The 22,546-nt window shown below is 39.6% G+C and overlaps 1 protein-coding gene across 6 annotated transcripts in view; it reads right to left on the reverse strand.

Annotated features, from left to right (window-relative positions):
- Positions 1 to 17,291, reverse strand: part of LOC111864021 (diuretic hormone receptor) — a 529,565-nt gene extending 512,274 nt beyond the window's left edge. For all 6 annotated transcript variants that reach the window (XR_004512977.1, XM_033751295.1, XM_033751292.1 and 3 more), the window contains exon 1: positions 16,779 to 17,291. The gene's annotated coding sequence lies outside the window, so the exon portion shown is untranslated. The remainder of the gene's footprint in view (positions 1 to 16,778) is intronic.
- Positions 17,292 to 22,546: the final 5,255 nt, after the last annotated feature.

Here is a 22,546-nt window from a genome sequence, read left to right on the forward strand (position 1 = left end):
TTCTGTGTGAACCCTGCAGTTGAGTATCTAACCTTTTCATTCATCGCTGTATAAACCCTGCAGTTGAGTATGTAACCTTTTCATTCACCGCTGTATGAACCCTGCAGTTGAGTATCTAATCTTTCAATTCACCTCTGTATAAACCCTGCAGTTGAGTTTCTAACCTTTTCATTTACCGCTGTATGCACCCTGCAGTTGAGTATCTAATCTTTCAATTCACCTTTGTAGAAACCCTGCAGATGAGTATCTAACCTTTTCATTCACCGCTGTATGAACCCTGCAGTTGAGTATCTAACCTTTTCATTCATCGCTGTATAAACCCTGCAGTTTAGTAGCTAACCTTTTCATTCGCCTCTGTATGAACCCTGCAGTTGAGTATCTAACCTTTTCATTCACCGCTGTATGAACCCTGCAGTTGAGTACGTACGTATAAAAGCAAATACGATCTGGATAAGTCAAACAATCGACCAGTTACTTTTTATTGCAAATAAGATATGTGAAAGTAATCTAAAACATGTTTTAATGCAGATCATCAAACGGAAACCTTTGCTTGTTATACTTGCTGGCAACGACTTCATTCCATTTTACATTCCTTCCACTACCTCGAAGGCACAGACTCTTACCAGACCCATGCTAATATAAAACGAAATGTAATTTTTTATTCAAAATTTTAAAAATAAAATCTTTAAAAAACATACACACTGAACATTTCCGGAGGGAAGGAAACTTTTACGAGCAATATATGAGAAATAATATAAACTCATAATGTGTGTTACATCCGGGTTCATGTCTGTCATGATATAGGATGACATGTCACTTCTCCGAATTTAATAACGAAGAATTTCGGTCTATTTTTAATATAACATTAACGCTGTTGGTTTATTATCTAGAAAGCACAACTTTTTTTGAGTACGTCACATTCAGAGCAGACATTATTCAACACACGAGCGCAATGTACTACTGAAACACTGATTCTCTTTCTCGAGGGGGGGGGGGTTCGGCCGCGCCAGAAATCCAAGACTCAGGGAGCCCCCGGTCTGCCTTTAGGCAGCCCATATTTCACTTAAAATATTATTAATATTGCTGTTTATTTTATATTTCATACCTATCAACTATTTTAGCATTAATATAAATATTTCCTTATCTCTTACTATGACTACATAATGTACATAATAACAATATCCTCATAATACAGAGTAGGTATATTTCGTATATTAAATGCAAATATCTCTTAACTTGAAGAAAGTCGTCTTCTGGGTTTAGGCGCCGTGTATTCTTCGTTTTGGCCGACGTTTCGGAGGAACGTATCGCCTCCATCTTCAGAGCAGTTGAATGGCTTGGAATGCAGAGAGCAGTAGCTGTAGTACTGTAGCTGTACAGTAGTTACGGCGATACGTTCCTCCGAAACGTCGGCCAAAACGATGAATACACGGCGCCTAAACCCAGAAGACGACTTTCTTCATAGTCATCGCCGTGAAAACCTCAAAACTTACATCTCTTACTTAATTAGAAAAGAGAACTTGTAAGGTAAAATCGTCCCTGTGCTTAATTAATTAAGAACCAGGCCGTAAACACGCATGGGGCAATGAAGGTACAATTCCACCATTTTTTGCTCGGCACTAGATGGAGGTGACTGGTTAGCTTCACGCTCCTGCCGCTTTACCCCCAAAGAGACAGCACTTGGTACTCTTTGGATAGGAGGCTGGATGGGCCTCGGAGCCGGTCTGAACACTGTGGATTAGAGAAATACCTCTTACCCCTACACGGAATTGAGCCCAGGACTTCCAGTCCATCGCCCGTTGCTATACCAACTGAGCTATTCCGGATCTTCAAAAGAGAACTTGTAATTTAAATTACTGGCAACGAATGCGTGAGTACTTTCTAGGGTTCGCATTGGGTCGGATGAGGAGTGCAAGTAGGGGGGCCCAAACTCTTAAGCTGCGCCCGAACTGACAGAAAATTTCTCAGTGATGATGATTTTGAACATTGCAACTTCCACACCTCCGCATCACAAAGTAACGATTCCGCGAAAACCTAAAACATCGAAACACACACTGCACGTCATAGATGAGAGGTGGGAAATCCTAGGTGACACACAAAGGTCCTAGGATCACATTTGGCCTCGGAGATCGGATAATATAGAAATGTTTTCGTGATTTTCCTCAGTAAATTCAGAATATTATGGTTTAATTCCTTAAATTGTCTAAGACATTAACTAACTTCGCTTGCTGTAACGCTGGGATCATGGGTTCGAATCCCACTCAAGGCATGGATGTCTGCGTTGCCCTGTGTAGGTAGCGACCTGCGACGGGCTGATCACCCATCCAAGGAGTCCTACTGTCTGTATAAAAAAGATTACGGAACTGAAGAACAGGCCAGGGCCCAGCAAAGGGCTGTAGAACCACTGAACAATGAATTATTTTAAATTACGTCATGTCCGCTTCATTCCGCAATTTTTTTAACTTAATTTATTACTGATCTTATAGTTTGACGATGCTGATAGTAACGTTAAGCAAACCAAGAATAAATCAGTAAATATTAAAATACAAATAAATTTAAAACGTGAAGGAAGCGGCGTTCCTGGTAGGGATTACATTTTGACTGGCGAACTGGTACACCAACAGATAATAGTATCCATTCTTTATGAAGCTATATGTCGTGGCTGTTCTTTCGCTTCGACTTTTGCATTCTTTCTTTCTTATGAAGTTTATTTTACGAAGCTGTCTGTAACTCAGGGTGTGTAGGATCCTATGATTGAATGACAGTGAATAATGTATTGGAGGGAAAAAAATAGGAAGCCACTGTGGCTTAATTTCAGGCACTACATCGTCAATTTCCCGGAAGGGCTAAAGGCACCTATGAAAAGCTTCATCATTCGTTATAGCGATTGTCCTGCCTGATATTCGAAGCAAGTACCTCTTGAATCCAAGCCAGAAGCTTTAATGTTTCAGCCACCCTGCTTTGTTAATTATGGTTCATCTGGTGCAGGTAACGAATTCTTATTCCGTTAGAAACCTCCACCTTGACTGGACATCTAGTGTCTTTTCCTAAGCGAACAGAAGATGTATGAATTCTGTTTGTGTATACAGACTGCATATAGGTATAGAAAAACACGTATGTAGCTCTGAAATCCACTATAAACGTCTTACAGAATCAAGTGCCTCTCTATTCCCAGAATTTATCTTTTCAATTTTGTTTCCTTGGCACTACAGCCCCAGTGGGCCTAGGCCTACGGTTTTTCTAGATCTTACACATTCGGTAGGACTCCTTGGGCGGGTGATCAGCTCGTCGCAAGGCCTCTACCTGTACACAAACACAGAAAAACTCACACACACAAACGAAACATCCATGCCCTGAGTGGGATTCGAACCCACGATCCCGGTTTCCAAGCAAGCGAAGACAGTACATGCCTTAGACCTCTCGGCTACCGTGACCGGCATTTTCAAATTTTACTTCTTATAATTTGATCTACATTTATTAACTTAATCGCAACCATAATTAATTCATTAAGGTGTTTAACTCTTTATAGACCAGTGGTTACTATACTTAGCACCTGCTTCAACACGAATATATTTAATGTTTCGTATTTTTCTCATAAAATTAACTGTTACTATCCTAAACAAAATTAGCCGGTTAGCTTTTCATGAAGACACAATGTTCTTTCTGTAAATGAATGTTTAAGTTCACTATTATGTAGACGCATTTCGTGCTTCAAGAGGACTACTGAGATCACATGTTGAAAATTGAGAATTATATTGTAACGTAATAAGTTCTTTAAATGCTATTCATAATTATACAGTTTCCTCAAACGTGGTTCAAACTCGAACAAATTTACCTGTGCGGTTAAATGCGTTCCATTGGAAAGGAGAGCAATGTGTGACTTGAGGTGAAGGCAGATTTCATTTCGTGTTATGCTATCAGTAAAGGCACGTTCATGAACAGCTGCAATTATTCATGGGTTTCCTCTCTCGGCTAGCCAACCTCGCCTTTTCTTTTTATTTTACCTTTCTCGGACCAGGAGGCAGAATGTCTCTGGTCTCAATTCACGACGCCTGGATAAAGAGACTTCAGATCGATGTGGGTTTGCGTCACTAGGACGAGTGTGGGATTCAATCCGGAAAGCGCGTTCACTGTCCCTCAACCTTTGAGTACAGACAGATTTGTAAAATGTTCTTGTATTTCAGTTCGTGTTGGCAGCAATGCGGGCTGGTCTTGGGCACCTCGCATTAGTACCGATACAAAGCTTGTTCTGTTAATCAAAACTAGTGAGACAGATAAGAAATGCATTACAAACCGTAGCGTAAAAGAAAATTAGGAAACCCTAAGTACAGATAAAATATTAATAATACGGGTCATCTGAAATAAATAAAATGTGAGATTTTGAGAGGTTTATGATAATGTCACGATTTTATAGTGATTATAGACGGGGTTTGGAATGGTAATTGGTTTCATTTAGCGCTTACAGAACGTAACTACAACTGTCTCATTGAGCTACAGCACACATAATCCCTTCTTAGTTTGCTATGTCTTCACCAGTCGTTCCCTGATAATGGTTCCCAACAATGTTCTCTGCTTCCGTGCTCATGTTCTTAGAGGCTGGCAAATGTCTCACAACCAGCTCATTGCTCCAACTGTCATAGCTCAGCTAACAGAATTTCACTGTCTGTTCTACTTGTAACATATAAGTGCGGACATGAGAGAAAACACCGTTCCTCTGTTGCTGTTTCAAACTGTTGACAAGTCAACATGCAAACGAAGTTAGAAATCATATAACTGAGGTAGGATGGAACAGTAAGTCCTCGTTTAATGTTGTGGATACGATGTAAACTGTTACGTTATGTGTCACGACATTAAGCGGATCCATTTTGACCATAAGAAACTTAAGAAATAAGCAGGTTACGTTGCTCAGCCTTTCTTCACCGCCACGACACGCAATACGTTATAGACAATATGAACACTATTGTAAATACATGTATATTCTTGACTATAAACACGTGACATTGTAAACTACAATAATGTTCTTTAACACTTAGTACATACAAGATGCTACTGGAAAGTTCCCGGACTGTTATTGTAACTGCCTCCGTGAAAGACGATGAGAGGGGAGGCCAAGGTCACACTTCCGCAAGCCTATTGGAATAGTCTGCCACGTGACACCGCTATGTGTACAAGCATTGATTTTTATATGAGTGCTTTTTCGACTTCGTTTTTCGTTTTGTCTGCGATGGATGGCAAAATCAAGCAACGTGTCTGCATCTAGTTTCGCATGAAGATCGGTTAATCCGCTACCGAAGCTCTTGAAATGCATCGTGAGGCTTTTGGAAAATATTCTTTAAGCCGGACAGCGGTTTTTGAACAACATTCACGTTTCAAGGCCGGTCTAGTGTCTGTTGAAGATGACTAAAGTTCAGGGCGACCAAGCAGCAGAAAAACGAATAAAATGTTGAAAAAATCGAGAACTCATCCACGAAGACCGACGCCGAACAACCCATGAGCTCACAGACACCGTTGGGATCAATGCGCAGCATTGCCGCGAAGTTTGTTCCCCGACTCTTGACAAATGACCAAAAGCAGCTGCACATAAACGCGAGTCTTGAGCTAAGAAATAAGGCTAACGAGGACCCAAATTTTATGTGTATCTCTAAGATCATAACGGGTGACGAAAGTTTGATTTACGGTTATGATCCAGAAACAAAACAACAATCGTCGCAGTGGAAGAGCCCAGATTCACCAAGAGCAAAAAGGCGCAGCAGGTCAGGAGTTCAACAAAGAGCATGTTCATTGTTTTTCTCGACGTGAAATGGATTGTTCACCATGTAATTCATCCTCTTTACACTGCGGTCAGCTCTGACTTTTACTGTGACGCTTTGAGACGCTTGAGAGAAAATGTGCTACAAAAAAAGACCGGAATTTTGGCGCAACCACAGCTGGACCCTACATCATGACAATGTGCCCAACCACACATGCCTGAAAACCACAGAGTTTGTGACTAACAACAACATGGTTATCGTTCCCCAGCCTCTTTACTCGCCGGACTTAGCCCCTGTGATTTCGCTCTGTTTCCCAAACTGAAAACGAACCTGAAGGGACGACGTTTTGAAACAGTGTCTGAAATCCAAAGGGAACCTCAGGCGGTACTCGACAGCATCAAGGGAAATGACTTCTACGGTGCTTCTGAAGTGAAAAAAAAAACAATGGGATCACTATATATGTTCCAAATGAGACTATTTTGAAGGACATGGCAGCCAAAATTGAGAAAATTAAGCCAGCATTTCTTTTTGTCCTAATCTGGGAACTTTCCGACAGTCCAACGTTGAAGCGAGCAAGTGGTGGATTACGGAGCAGTCTCGTCAAATTACAGAATTCCTTAGGTGAGTAATCCTCCACTTCTACCGTTTTCTAAAATTCTAAAACGACTTAATAACGAGTTGACGCGACGTGTGGACCCTTGGTATCCAAATATAATCAACGTGATAACGAAACGAAGTTAACTGGGACAATGTTAAGCTAATACTTGCTGTATTTAAAAAAGTTAGAACAGTTATACTGTATAAAAACTTATAAACTAAGACCCGTAGATTGGACAAGTCTGGTGTGTTCAGTGTTATTCTGATGCTGACGTCCAGTTCCTCCCGAGGGCGTGACTTGCAGCCGTACGGCAGAGAACGGAGCAGTTCGCACAACTATGGTTCTGCACCACGCAACCACCATCACTCGTAAAAACAGAATTTGGTAACAGATTTTCGTGTCCCAAATGCGTACACCGATGTAGCACTACTAATGATCAGCACCCTATGATTTTGAAGGCTCCTAAACTACACTTTATTATATTATTGCCCTTTACTCTGCTGGCCAAGAACTCCATATTACGATAGTTTGTGTGCAGGGCTTTATGAAATGTGATTCAGGAGGAAATTAAGAGGAGATTGAACCATTCAGTGCTGTCCAAAAACATAAACACTAGAATATACAAAACTATAATTTTGCCTGTGGGTCAGTATGGTTGTGAAACTTGGTCCCTGACATTAAGGGGGGAGGGAACATGGACTGAGCGTGTTTGAGAACAGGGTGTTGAGGAGAATATCTGGACCGAAGAGATGAAGTGACAGGAGGTTGGAGAAAACTGCATAATGAGGAGCTTCATAACTTGTACTCTTCTCCAAGTATAATTAGAATGATCAAGTCAAGGAGGATGAGGTGGGCAGGACATGTAGCACGAATGGGGGAGACGAGGAATGCGTATAGGATATGGATGGGAAAGCCAGAAGGAAAGAGACCACTGGGAAGACCAAGGCATAGGTGGGTTGTCATTATTAAAATGGATCTTAGAGAGACAGGATGGGATGGTATGGATTTGACTGATGTGGCTCAGGATAGGCACCGGTGGAGGGCTCTTGTGAATACGGTAATGAACCTTCGAGTTTCATAAAATGCTGGGAAATTTTTTAGTAGCTGCAGAATTGACGGCTCCTCCAGAAGGGGCTCGATGACCAAGGAATTAATTAATTCCCATACAAACATCAAGGCACAGCATGGAATATCTATCAGTGAATGCTTCGTAATGTTTGTAATTTTGTGCGTGCAGTTCATTTGCAATAAATTTGCTTGAATATCAGTAAGTGCGCCTAAGTACAAATTTAAAAAATCCCATTAACTTTCCTTAATTAGATTTTACCTTGTGAGGCCTTTTGTTACTCTTATAAACCCGCAACCTTTTGAATTGTAACAAAAATATCGACATTGTTGCAGGTTAATTTAAAACGTTTTGTCTGTTATGATGAACGTAATTACACAAGCGTTCTGTATAAAAATCCACAATTAATGGCTCCAAAAAAGCTTGACAGTGTAGCAGAGCAATTCCCTCTAGTGGCCTAACTGTACTTCGTACTGTGTTCATTCGTCCTCAGCGATAGTGATGGAAGAGAAATTTCATTCAAACTCATCTGAAAATATTCACCGAATAAACAGAAATACAGTGATAGGAAAGTGGCAAACATTACCAAAGGGGAGCTTTGTAAACTCTTCGCAAAATAGGTACTAGGATAAATAAATTATGGACGATGAGACGGCTAGGCATAAAGCTCGCATTAGCTTTAAAGCCTACACTGAACCTTTTAGTTCGCAATATAAGTAGAAGCGACCAGTTTCGAGGCACGTGGAGGGCAGTATTAAAGTGGATCCTACATAAATTGTGTTTAGACTGGATTCTACTGGCTCAGGACAGGAGCATTTGTGGGCTCTTTTGAACCCGGTAATAAACATTCTGGTTCCAGAAAAAAAAGATGAATTTCTTGACTAGCTGAACGACAATCAGCCGCTCGCTCCATGGGTAGAGGAACTTGTACAAAGTCAAAGTCACATTGCGACTGACGGTGTCAGTCAGTCAGTAAGTCTTGATGTCGAGCCCCATATTTATTGCTGTTTGACAGTTACTGTCTTGTTTCGTGGGGCGCCCTATCTGACGAGAGGATGGGTCTGTATTTTGTATATGCAAAATATAATTTTACAAATTTTGTTATAAGCCCTTCAGACACTATTACAGAACTGTGCCGGACGAGTCTCAGAAGAAGAAACAGAAGATGGAGGAGAAGGAAGAAAATAATAAGTGAAGGAAAAAATAAAATTATAAGGACAGAAGAAAAACGAGGATAAGAAGAAGCAGAAGGAGAAAGAAAAGAAGAAGAGAGATAAAAGAAAGGGACATGAGAAATAATAAGAGAGAAAGCCGTTATCATGACGGCTTCAATTCTGTAATATCGAGAAAACGACCTCTCCAACAAGACTGACAGCTTTCTCCTTACTTTGTTCTGGAAGAGAGGAGGCCCTTACTGCTGCTATGTCAGTGAGCATCTTGCATGCTCATTTTCTGTTCTGACAGAAACCGAGCCTGACCACTTTCTTCGCGCAAAATCGGACCAGTCTCTCTTGTGAAAATTAGTTCTTTTGGCTATTGGAATTTTAGTTGTAAGCAAAATGTTACGCCAAAGGAACTTCTTCTCAAAAACGAATTTTCGATTGCTTCTTCCCACTGGACGTTGACTTCTCGTCGTTAAATCCTTCCAAACACTCGATCTTTGCCGTTATACCTGGCTTTACTCTCGGTCTTAAGTCGTGGAATTGTACATCCGCATTAGAATCAATGATTACATTCTAGCCCGGGGCACCCTTCAGTGTTCATATGCTTGTAGGTGGATTGCGGATTTGGGAGTTTCAAGGAGTGACTGAGGAAATCCATAAAAGTAAGACTCGTAATATCCGCTAGAAGGAAACAGAGAGCCGGATACCTTCCTAATAGAGGACTAGGACGCAATTACTCTGCAGCAATTTTCCTCTGGACACAATTTCTCGTAAAATGTTAACCGTGATTCTTTGGGTGTCCTTCATAAACACAAATTGGTAGGCACTAGATTTGAAGAATGTTTAACGTATAATAATACATCTATTTGCAACCAAACACTGCACCTAATTATTCAAAATTAAATTAACATTGTGAGGTATAAAATGCATAAATTTGTATAAGAAATGTAAAAACAAATCCGTTTCTTTCCTTAATAATATAACATGGCAGTTCGTAATAAAAGTTTAAAGTTAAATTTAACTTTTTTGAAAAAATATATTACGTTTCAGAGGTTTCATTTCATGAACTTATAGACTTGTATTTATACGTAAAAACACAAATTAACCTGAATGATACTGGTCTGATCTTTATAGAATTATGATTTGAACTTTGGATGAGACCAAGTTATAATGAGCTCATTTTCCATATCTCTTCCTCGTAACTTATAGCACATCATCAAATTTATACATCTGACTTCGCTTCCTATCCTTTGAAAATATTTCTTCCGTTATCTTCATATAAATTCGTGAATTGTCACAAAGTCAAAATGTATTTACAAAATTATCTGTTTCTGACAAGGTAGCTAAACAAATTCTAATTATACAAAGAGACTGAAATGTTTTCAGTGAACTTCATATTCCATTGCTCTCGCAGCGATAATCTTTATTAGGTTCGGTTTCAACGCCCCTTAAGTCCAACTGGCCATGAACAGCTTTCCTGGAACTGCAGTCGCGGTTTCTCCTAGGGGTACCACGCAACTTATCAAGGGTACTATAAGTAAAACGAAAAAAGAAAAGAAGGTACAACTGCACCTGCAACAGGGGCTGGACGCCCGTACAGTAATAAGACGTCGAGGTTCCCACATCTTCTAGACAATCGGCTCATAGATGGCGGTAAGTTTGTCAGCCCTTTACCCTCAAGAATATTTCAAGAATACTCCTTGTACTCATTGCTGTTAGAGGCTGAATCGACCCCAGGGCCACAGTGCTGCTGGAAGGATTAGGTCAATTGAAAAAATCCAATGACCTCACCGGGACGTAAACCAGCGACCTTCCGGCTTGTAGCATAGTGCCTCAACCAACTACACTACCGCGTGCCCCAGATTTTCTGTGTGTGAGACAGTTAAAACAAAATTCTGTATAGCTCCTATATTTGTGTTTATTTGTTGAAATGAGCAGTAATTAAAAAACATGGAAATGTGGCAAAAATTTCAGTTTATGTTTAACATAGATCATATGGAGCGAATATTATTACCAGACAGATGTAGCTCACTCATTTCATGGATATGCTAATAGCCTATTTCTACATCTATTTAGGAATATGATACTCTTTCATCTTTAGTACACCTAACAATCGCTGTCCTCTCTATCAATTCTCTTTTTCAACAAAAAGAATCTGTATACCTTTCCGTGTTTTCTTCATTTCTGATTTGGTCTTTCTGCGCATCCTTCCACCTGTCGTTCAGTTTTGCTATCAGACGAATATAAATTACCGTAGCTCTTTATTCGCAAAAGCGCACTTTCATCTGTACGCTATAAATATAGCAGGTACTGTAATCTACTAGAATCCGAATTTGGTATATTTCTTTGTTCAGTTTCTTCGTGTACATCATGTTATTGTGCAGCATACATTCTGGAATCTGTTAAGGTCATTTTTCATATCATCATTAAAATAAAAAAATAGACACAAATTAAACAAGTTTAGAAAGTGAAAGCTGTCTGAAAGATTGATCAATAGTTGCAGTCTTATTCAAGGAGAATTGTTTCCTCGGAATGTCAATGTATTACATATTTCTGCTGATATATCTGTATTTTCTTTTTCCTTTGCACTACAGCCCCAGTGGGCCTAGGCCTACCTCCATGAACTCCGTCCACTTCGGTTTTTCTAGATCTTACACATTCGGTAGGACTCCTTGGGCGAGTGATCAGCTCGTCGCAAGGACTCTACCTGTACACAAACACAAAAAAAAAAACGCACACAAACATCCATGCCCTCAGTAGGATTCGAACCCACGATACCGGTTTCCAACCGAGCGAAGACAGCGCATGCCTTAGACCGCTCGGCTACCGTGACCGGCTGAAAGATCTGTATTACAATTTGTAAAACTCGTTTCTGTAACACGGAGTGTTCAGTCTCTTGTATTATTGCATCATCAACTGCAAATGTTTTTCAGACACAAAGATGAGGGCTTAGACTAGTTAATCGGTTTACTGAATTTTAACTAGTCGTAACTACACTTAGTTCTTACACTCTCAAGATTTGTAACTATAGGACATGTAACGTCACACACTAAGTCTTCTAATTCTTCTTCTAGTTACATCGCGGTTCCCTTGAAACTTCGGAACTTCAGTGAAGTCAGTGCCCATTCCCTTATTCTCTCATATCTTCTCGGCACGGACCACGCACAGAATACACAGCACCTCTATTGTTGCATGGCGCAGACCACATTGAAAACAAGTCATGTGATATCTATCTCGCCGGTCCATTGGCGCGCTGATTGTTGCCTACATGTTACAATATGTTTATATATCCATAATCCTCTAATTTAATTCCAGGACTGACATTAATTTTCCTCTGTTGTAACACGTAGGGAGTACTTATGTTTCAGGTATTTTGTACTATTATTTGGTCAACTGCAAGTAACAGTGTACTTATGTATATGTAATCCTCTATTTTAATTCCAGGGTTCGCGTTTTTCTTCCACACTAGCAAAACACGCGAATCAGGTGGCTCAAATAAGAGTTTTGTAAGTAGAACTGAATGTCACTACGGTTTTTAAAGAAATGGCTGCACGTTGTGTAGAATATACCCAAAATACACATATGTGTATAATAATATTTTTTAATTTCGGTAGGTTCGTTACACTGAAAAATGTTCCCAATTTCAAATGTTAAAAATAATCCAAATGTATATGTCAATCGCAACTCTTATCACAATGGATGGAGTTCTACGGAACATGTCTTTTTCACAGGTGGACTGCTGACTGAATATTGTGCCATTATACGAGAGGCAACACACATCCAGTTCTTCGTCGTAGTAACCCCATTGTATGAAATGGCTCTCCCAAGTTTATTTTATAGTAATTTTACAAGTTCATATCGATCATCCTAATCCAACGGGCTAAAAGCTGGTTAATTTGGTGGTCATTCTGTGAATATGACAAAATCAAATATGATGCCATCCGTCACATTAAAAGAGCGACTAATTTGGGTGCAAATTTCATTTTATATTAAATGGAAAATAATTTTCTGTGTAACTAATCCAGTAAACAGATCAAATACATATTTGTATACTTTCAACACAACTTATATAAATTTCATTAAAATCCGTAGTGATTCATTTTTAATATTAAAGAGAAAATCTTCCTTGGCATCACGCCATATATTGAGCGGAGCCACGAACGCCGTGTTAATAAGACTGACAACTTTACAGTTCCCACAACATTTCCAGGCTTCATTTCAAACAATAAAATTACTTATATGTATAATAATGAATATTTACAACTACAATTTCGGTGAGTGGCAGGATTTTGTGGGCACGTCAATAGTTGCGGTTCTATAAGGGTGGGGAATTTCTTGACCAACCGACTCACTGTAAACCAATCTAAGAGTACTGCGTTCTATGGAGTTAAATGGTTTGTAAACCACATTTTACTTATTAATACTCTAAACTTATTCTGATATGGGGAATAAAAGGTGTAATATTCACTTCCGTCAGCATCTCGAATCTCAGGCACGACAACGACAATTTTTTTAATAAATGCATATATACAAAAAAGGCCTAGGCAAAGCTCATCAGCCCCTCTGTAACGCACTATTATAAACATCTTATTCTATCATAGCCGTCGCCCCGCAACGTTTGCATATCCCTTAACTCTAAGAATATGATATTAATATTCTGTAATATACTTCCTTTCTATTTCAAACAAATGTAGGTAATTGTATATGAATGGTACAATAGGCCAGAAGTGGCCGCAGTACAAAGGACTTAGTCCCACCCAACTAGCAATAAAAACAATTGTTTATGAAGTAACAGACGCCTTGCACAAGTATTTCTTTCTCTATCCTTAAGAGATCTGTAACTAACTATGGGTATTATTGAAACGAAGGCACGACGGTTCATTTTTATCTCGCCGAGCCATTCCTGCAGTACGTTTCAAAGCAGCTTTCTCGTCTGTCCCTTTTGGTGTTTCAACAGAGTCGTACCATCTGCCGGAATAATTGTGAACCCTTTATCTGCCCGGACCGTTCGCTCAGTAGAATAAACAGCTTTATGTCAGTGTCGGAATCTTCAAGCCGTTCCGTGCTGCCCCGTGTTGCTGCGATCACAACATTGTCGTGGATCAGTTCAGCTGCTTGCTCGATAATGTGTCACTCTGTGAAGCAAGCCCTGGTTCTACTCCGAAATAGGACTTTATTTAGCATGCTTACAGCAGATCGTTCTGAAGACTCTGCTCATAGTTTTTCACACGGTGGTCTTTAGGGTTGTGACACCGTATAGCTTTGTAGGCGGATACCGACGTCTGGAAAAACATATAGCCATCTCTTCTTGTTGACCTGTGCAGGGTAATTTTTTTTTTCGCTTATTGGGGGGTGGAGTCCAACTGGGTCCATTCGGCACGGCGGCCACTGATTGGCCTATTGTACCTGCCCCGGGTGATTATGATTATGGAGAATTTCGTGGAATGAAGATTGGAATGAATCAAGTACTCGGCGAAAACCCGCCCCAGCGCCAATTTGTCCACCACAAATCCCACTTGACCACACTTGGGATCGAACCCGGGCCGCTGCGGTGGGAAGCCAGCGACTAACCGCTTGAGCTATGGCGCGGCCGGTCCTGTGTAAGGTAAATCCGGTCTAGCATTCACAGTCCCTTCTCTTCCGGCGGTTTCTTCCCAATCTGCCTACATAACATAACAGATTCCTCATGCTACACAGTTAAACTCTGAAGATGGAGGCATACTATTGCGCCGAAGCCGTTGTAGTCACCCGCAAGGCTAAACGTTGTTACCTCCCGGAAGACTACAATCTGAATACCCACTACAGCGCACTCCTAAGAACATGTTTTGACGTCTAGGTAAATCATCAAGATTGTGCTATAAGGTCGGGATATCATATTCAAATATACCACAGCCGCTTCCTCACAGAACTGGCTACTTCACCTACATAACAACTTCCCATCATATTTCACAGTTAACCGCGTCTGAATTTGAAATAATACGGTAAATAGCATATGAGACAATCTATACAGAGCGTCTAAGGTCTCCAGGATCATGCAGCCCCTCCTTCATAATAATTCGTGTACCGCTGATTTTATAAGAAAATATCTACCCATCTATTCACGGCTCTACTGTAGTTTCGTTGGACCTTGGCCACTTATTCAGGTTTTTAATCCTATACAGTCGACAGGACTCCCTGGACGGGGGATCAACCTGTCAGAAGGCTGCTACCTATACACAGAACAGCCCAAACGCAGAATAAATGCACACATACATCCATGCCTTGAGTGAGATTCGAACTCACGATTATAGTGTTCGAGCGAGCGAAGACAGTTTATGCCTCAGACCGCGCGGCTATTGTGACCGGCAGGAATAAAATATATTTATAAAATTCTAATATATATATATATATATATATATACATGATATTGCAGAAATCTGGTATTTGCAATTACATCGCTGAATATGTCTCAGGAAATACAGGATTAAGAATAAGGTCATGCATTGCTTAGCTAACCTGAACGAGAACCCTTAGCATGAAGCTACGAGGATCTCTACGAACTCTTTACTGGAAAACCTGACATAATAATACTCACTAGGTAAGTTTCGAGTCTAGTACCGATTTACTTATGTGCGCATGAATCGTCACTTTTCTTCAGGCAAACCACAGTGCAGTCGCGTAAAGAACTGTCACTCCGTCTACCCGTCCTTCCCGCACTACACTACTCTTGCACTCCGATTGCTGGATTGCTTGTACAGCGTTAGGCTATGGGGCACCAGCAGCCAGGCTCGGATAGTAGAATGGGGGAGCAAGCTCTCTCATCCTAGCAACTGGCATCCCCACCATCCGTGAGAGCTCTTTGATCAGCTCAGATATATTCTTCAGTGCATAATGAGCTAGTACACGTAAATACAATTTTGTTAGGTTATCAATCATGAAGTGATACGGAGGGATTTAAACATAGATTCTGATGTCAGAAGGTAATAGAGACAGTCTAATATTGATATACGTATGATGAAAATTAATTATCATTCGTAGTTGGTTGAGGGGTTATGCTACAAGCCGGAAGGTCGTGGATTCAAGTCCCGATGAGGTTATTGGATTTTTTTTTTTTCAAATGACCTAATCCTTCCAGCCGCACTAGGCCCTCGGGTTTACTCAGCCTCTAACACAAATGAGTACCAGCAATTAATTAAATAATTTTCCTGGACAGTAAAGCGCGGCCGGCGCGTAAGGCTGACAACCTTACCGCCATCTCTGAGCCAATTTTCTAGAATCTAGACTCTAGATAATGTGAGACCCTCAACGTCTCACAACCTTATGGGCCTTCACGGTCTGGTATAGGGATAGCTTTACTGTTTACTTTACTTATTGAGTAGTCTGCTACTTATAAAATTAAAGCCTCATTAAGTAATGTAATTTGGCAAATATCCATTTCCAGATTGTATGAGATACAAGTTAACACGGAATATTCTAATATGCATGTAATTAAAAACACTTAACTTTGTACAACGCAAAAACAACAGCCTTTGCCTGACGAACATTACTGTATATGATGTTCCAATTTTTGCCAAAATAAATATTTGTTAATTCCGAATTACTAATCACGCAATTGCTAAGTTATGTAACACAGTTTTGTCTAAGACACTCGACACACTCAGCACTGAAATAAATGACGAACATGAATAATTTCTCAATTTATGTTTGATAGGTTATCGGAACAGTCTGTTGAGTCCATGAGCTTACAAGTAGCACAAAAACATTAATGAACGTGTGAATTGGGAATATTGCCAGTCGCTGGAAGACAATCTTGTTCCTGGTAGCTTCGAGTGTGTATCGCGAGTTACAAAGGAGACAAAGAGCAGCGTTTAATAGACTGGATGAAAGAAAACACATAGCCAGAACACACAAATAATTTATAATGTGTACAATTTCCTGAAACGGGAAGCAGAGTGGGGATTTCGTCTTCTAAGTTACGTGCAGAACAGAATTGCTGGAGCGACGAGCATTTCTTTGCAGTAGCGTGCAGAGAGATCCAAAAGAGAGGGAATGCAGTGTTACAGAAGACAAACGGTTCAATGCGCCACGAAAAAAAATGCATACGTGCACAAATTTTATGAACGTGTAATTCATAGGACAGTAAATAAATTTCATATTATGGAAAGTCAACACTGTGATAGTCCTAATAATAAGTATTCTGTAGTAAAGTTATGAGAACTCACGTTAGGACAGAACTTTCTTAGTGGTGAAGCAGCTTCAATTAGGCGGTGATGATGAATCCTTATCTCCCACTCCTTCACAGTCTTCTTTGCTAGGTACCCGAAGCGGTGGCCTCATTGTGATATATAGGCATGGATATGAGGTGGTAGTGCCTGGATAAATTCAGTAAAGCTGAGATCCTAGGACACGCTCGATACAGGTTCATTCAGTTGTTATGCTGATGATTTTGGGTAGCAGTGGACGGTTTTCTCAGGCACAGAAGGGATGGCTGAAGGTAGTTGCGTGTATGGTTCACTTATTCGATGTGAAAAGAACGCCATTCCGAGTGAATGAAATTATAAACTACACAGCACAAAGTTATTAACAACTTCAATTGCTGGTCAGCACTAGGCCATTTCCACTCTTGCGGTGATCACCATTAATTAACTTGCACTTACGGTTTGTATGCTTGATTCTGTATGAGCGGGTTAATTCATTTCACGTTCCCTGCTGGCTTAATCACTATGATCACTTCACTGTACCACGTCCCTAACACTACTACAGAACTACAGAACGAGTCAACTGCTTACATCACATGCCTTACACGGAGAATATCTCCCTCCTTGTCGTACCGGGAAAGCTCAACACCCTGCATCTCTTTGGTTTTAGTGCTGTCTTCGAGGACCCATGGTAACACCATCTTTGTTCTTTTCTCTCTCAGGAAGCACCTGTGGTCAGACTAACATTCAACTGATTCACAACATTCACTGATAATTATCAGTGATCAACGGCCGCGCCATAGCCCAAGCGGTTAGTCGCTGGCTTCCCACCGCGGCGGCCCGGGTTCGATCCCGTGTCTGGTCAAGTGGGATTTGTGGTGGACAAAGTGGCGCTGGGGCAGGTTTTCTCCGAGTACTTCGGTTTCCCGTGCCAATCTTCATTCCACCAATTGCTCCACAATCACCCGATTGTTTATCGGCATAAATTAATAAAGCGTAAGAATCTGCTGCAAAGTGCAACATTAAAAATGTTACTTCAAGTTCTGCAAGGCGCACATACATGTATATGCTTCCGACTTCAGCTATGGAGTCAAGTCTCGTTGCACTTTCTTTCAGGTGCCAGAAACTGTAAATTAAGCGCAGAAAATGTGAAAAGGATTATTCCAAATTCCGCCCCAATCGTCAAATCACGTCATAAATACTTTAAATTTTCTATTTATGAGAACAGATTTAGTGGAACTTAATTCTCGAGTCAGACATCTCTTGTCGCTGCTTGCTGCTCCCATCAGCCTTGGCACCCGTCTCCGGTTTTATGCTACACCTCGACACGGCATAGGCGCGTATGTATAAACCTCGGCCAGAGCCGTCAACATTCTTCAAGTATAAAACATCAAAAACACCGGCCTCGCTGATGGGTCTTTTAGTGAGATGGCGACAACCCTCTTCATATGCGCTTGTATACTAGATTATTTTATTTTATTTCATTTGCAATAAATGAGAAATAGATAAGAAAGGAAACTGAAGTGCTAGAAGAACACATAAATATAAATTCTGCAGTGTTTGTTAAACTGCAGAATGAAGAACTTCACAACTTGTACTTTTCGCCAAGTATAATTAGAATGATCAAGACAAGGAGGATGAGATGCGCAGGGAATATAGCACGCAAGGGGGAGAAACGGAAGGCATATAAGATTTTGGTGAGAAAGCCAGAAGGAAAGAGACCCCTAAAAACTTATAGAAGTCGGTGGGAGGATAATATTAAGATGGATCCTAGAAAGATGGGGTGAGATTATATGGACTGGATTGATCTGGCTCAGGACAGAGACCACTGGAGAATTCTTTTGAATACGGTAATGAACCTCCGCATTCCATAAAATGTTGGGAAGTTTTTGAGTACCTGAGCAAGCGGCGGCTTCTCAAGAAGGACTCAACTCCATTAAGTTAGTGTTTGTTATAAGCATTATACTTCTGTATATAATTTATTGGGGCACGATGTAGCTAGTTGGTTGAGGCACTATGCTACCACACGGAAGGTCACGGGTTCAATTACCGCTGAGGTCACTGGACTTCTCAATTAATCTAACCATTCCAGCCGCACCATGGCCCTGGGATTGACTCATCCTCTAACAGAAATGAGTATCTGAAATCTTCCTGGGGTGTAAACGGCGGCTGGCCTTTTTTTTAGCAAAAATAATTGTAAATACAAAATAAAAGCCTAGGTAATGCCCACCTGGCCCTCTGCAGCACAGTCTTATAAACATCTTACTCTATTACAGTGGCCTCCCCGCGATTCTGAATGTCTTAACTTAAATCTGATATTATGCTCTCATTTTTTGTACATTTGCTCATTTTTCTTGCATTACATGTCTATTTTGAAATAAATATAGGAATGTTGTTTATGAAGTAACAGACGCCTTTACACAAATCTTTTTTCTAGTCTTAAGAACTCTGTAACTCACTTTGAATATACTTTGGCGGGCGGCTTGTAAGGCTGACAACTTCACCGCCATCTGTGAGCTGACTTTATAGAACATATGTGAGCCTCGACGTCTCACAACCCTATGATCCTTCTCAACCTCTTACAGGGATAACCCTAAAATACTATAATATTAACGCCTTAAATACTGATTTTCTCCTGCATTATATACAACTGAAGTCATTGCAGCATTTCCGCTAACTGTACATATAAATTGGGTCTTCAGAAAAAATCGAATAAACCATGAACTACCCACCTTTATTATTATTATTATTATTATTATTATTATTATTATTATTATTATTATTAACATCTCTTGTCGCAGGTTTATTTCCTGGTATTCCTTTTCTTGAACCAGTGATGCACCTCACCACTCAGGCTTCAAACTTCGCACTGTAGCACTTTCCGTAGTATGTGTGATGTTCCCAGGATAGCTGTTTTTTGCAGTGAATCTATGGAGTGNTTTACCCCCGGTGGCAGTAAATCGTACACTGATACAGAAAAGGAAAGACTATAACATAAAGAGAACAACACAAACTAAGTATATACACAAAAAGCAAGGTACACATAGTGCAAATCCAAACATATACAGTTATAAAAGGGCACATGATTGTGTTCATTTCACTGCACTCAAATAAGGACACTTCACATTACTTCACTTGTTTACTTAAATTAAAAAATGCAGTCAATAAAGTCACTATTGTAGAGTGCTTTTGCAGCCCCTAGTATTCAGTCACAAGGTAAAACATGTGGAGAAATAACATTGCTTGTAAAATATATGTCATTTGAAAAAATATTTTTAATTGTTTGTATTACAATTTCAATTATATATTGGAGCACAAATTTCTAAACAATATTTAAGAATCCAGTTCATACCTTATAGGAAACACTGCATTTCAATTAAAAACACCAGTCAGTTAATGCTGTTTAGGCAAATAATTTTTGTTTATTCTAAGAATCATATAAAACACAACATACATTCTCTGCACAAAAAGTAGAGCTTTTTAATGTTAAAAGAACGATATATATATTAAACATTGTGACTTAAAAGTTTAAAGTTCAGAACATTGACATGTACTTTGAATGTTCTTCCTACACATTTCTGTTATAATTATGGGCACACATTTAATTAGTTGCATGTGTTCTGTTTAACACATCTCAGGAATAATGATGAATATATAATTATTAGTACTCACAAGCTAATAAGAAATTATAAGAAAGAAAACAGAAATAATATTATTCTTACAGTAAAACATGAAACGTTTCTGAATATACAATTTGGCATCCCAACAGATTCCATCTGAATTACTGTAGGTCTGTTATTGAGCACTTTTCAAAATCAAAATACAACACTCATATACAGAGTGTCCCATGAGGAATGTGCCAGACTTTGGGAGGGTGTTCCTTATGTTAAAGTATGCCGATATAACCCAAAACACCCATGTCCAAAGTTGAATGGTTACGGAGATAATGGCCAGAGAAGTGTGAAACTTTGACTGGTGTTACACACTTGTTGATTACCAAATACATATTAAAACTGGCAGGAATATGTGGTTTCTGTAATTTTAAAAATGTACATAACATCAAACTAACTTGTGACTGACATGAAGCCATTAAACTGAACTACAAAAAAACTCGCACGCCATGTCAAAGTCGTCGTTAGGGTTCCAAGCACTATACATGACACATGAATGGCAAGCACTGAGGTAACGTTGCTGACTGCGCATTCTGGTATGCGAGTGCGTGGGGCTAACGTGAGCCGTCATCACCACACTCAAGGACAAACATCGATAAGACTAATCAGCTGACAGGTAGAGTGCATGGACCCGCCAGAAGACCACACTTTTCTCGGGCCATTATCTCTGTAACCGTTCAACTTTGGACATAGGTGTCTTGGGTTATATTGGCATACTTTAACATAAGGAACACCCTCATGAAGTCTGGCACATTCCTCTTGGGACACTCTGTATATCTAAATATATATATATATATGGATTTTAAGATTAATAGCTCTACAGCATGAAGTTTAAGGGGAAGATCAAGTAGACAATGGAAAGCTGATTTTGAGTTTGGCAAGCATTGACGTAGTGGAGTATTATGCACAGTGGAAAGATTATCACACTTATGTAGGCATGTAGGTCATTATTAAGTCATGAATGTCACTCTTTTTGTTCTCCTGTCTGTGATGACCTGTACTTTACAAAAGTATACTGCTGCTTGTTACTTAAGTGACTTTCTGTTTAACCCTGAAGTTGAGGCAGTAGGTTTCAATGAAACATCAGTAACCTTCTGCCACAATAACACATCCCAGACAAGCTATCACTCCATATACACTACCATAAAAATCTCAGATCTCATATTATATGATACCTCTTTTAATCTTAATCACTTAACTGACATGTGCACTTAGTGCCTTGCAAGAAACAAATAATGAATTATTGTTTTTTTTTATATATTCACATTCTGACAAAGAATAGTCTGACATTACACATAGTTTCTCTTACTTAATGTCATAGCACTGCATACAGAGCACTGGATAAATTATATGGAGGTCAATAAAAAAACAGAGGTGGACATAAATGAGATGTGTTTTAAACAATTCTCTGTGGTCACCTAGCAATCAGATCAGAGATGGAGAAATAAAACTAGAGAGATGAGTCCCCAGAAGGAGCTAATGAATTGCATATCTCTTATCAGTTACATGAGACACATGATGTATTGTCTTTAAATAATATGCTATATAATATATACTTGGTCATTTATAAATAACTCTGGAATAATAGAGAATATGTAGAATGGAAAAGTGCTTGAATTTTAATAATATAAAATATGAGAGGTTTCTTCTTTGATAACCCAGTCACATGTTATGCTGAACTATTCTTGTACTGAAGGGAAGTTTCAGAATGTAGTTGTTGTCATAAAATTTGTCTCATTTTCAACAGAAACTAAGGTATCTGAAAATTGTTTAAATTTCTGTCAAACAAGATCTTTTTGTCGTGAAATGATCTGGTGCTCTGTTAAATCTCAGTTTGTCAGAACTAACGAAAATACCGTGAAGATGGACAGAGTCTAACAATATATAACACTATGCATTTTACCCATCATTAAAGATTAACGATCCACGTGTAATTTTACAGCTGATGTCCTAATAATGTGAAAGTCTAAGTCTAAAACTAGCAATTTAATTGAATTATCTTCTTGTTCCCCATAATGATATGACATGTTTCACTAATTCCATAGCATCTCACTAGACACTTCATATGAACCACGTCTGAGGGAATTTGTATCTTGGAAGAGGGAAGTAAATGGATGCAAA

This window comes from Cryptotermes secundus, unplaced genomic scaffold, assembly GCF_002891405.2.
Source record: "Cryptotermes secundus unplaced genomic scaffold, Csec_1.0 scaffold303, whole genome shotgun sequence".
NCBI classification, from domain to species: Eukaryota; Metazoa; Arthropoda; class Insecta; order Blattodea; family Kalotermitidae; genus Cryptotermes; species Cryptotermes secundus.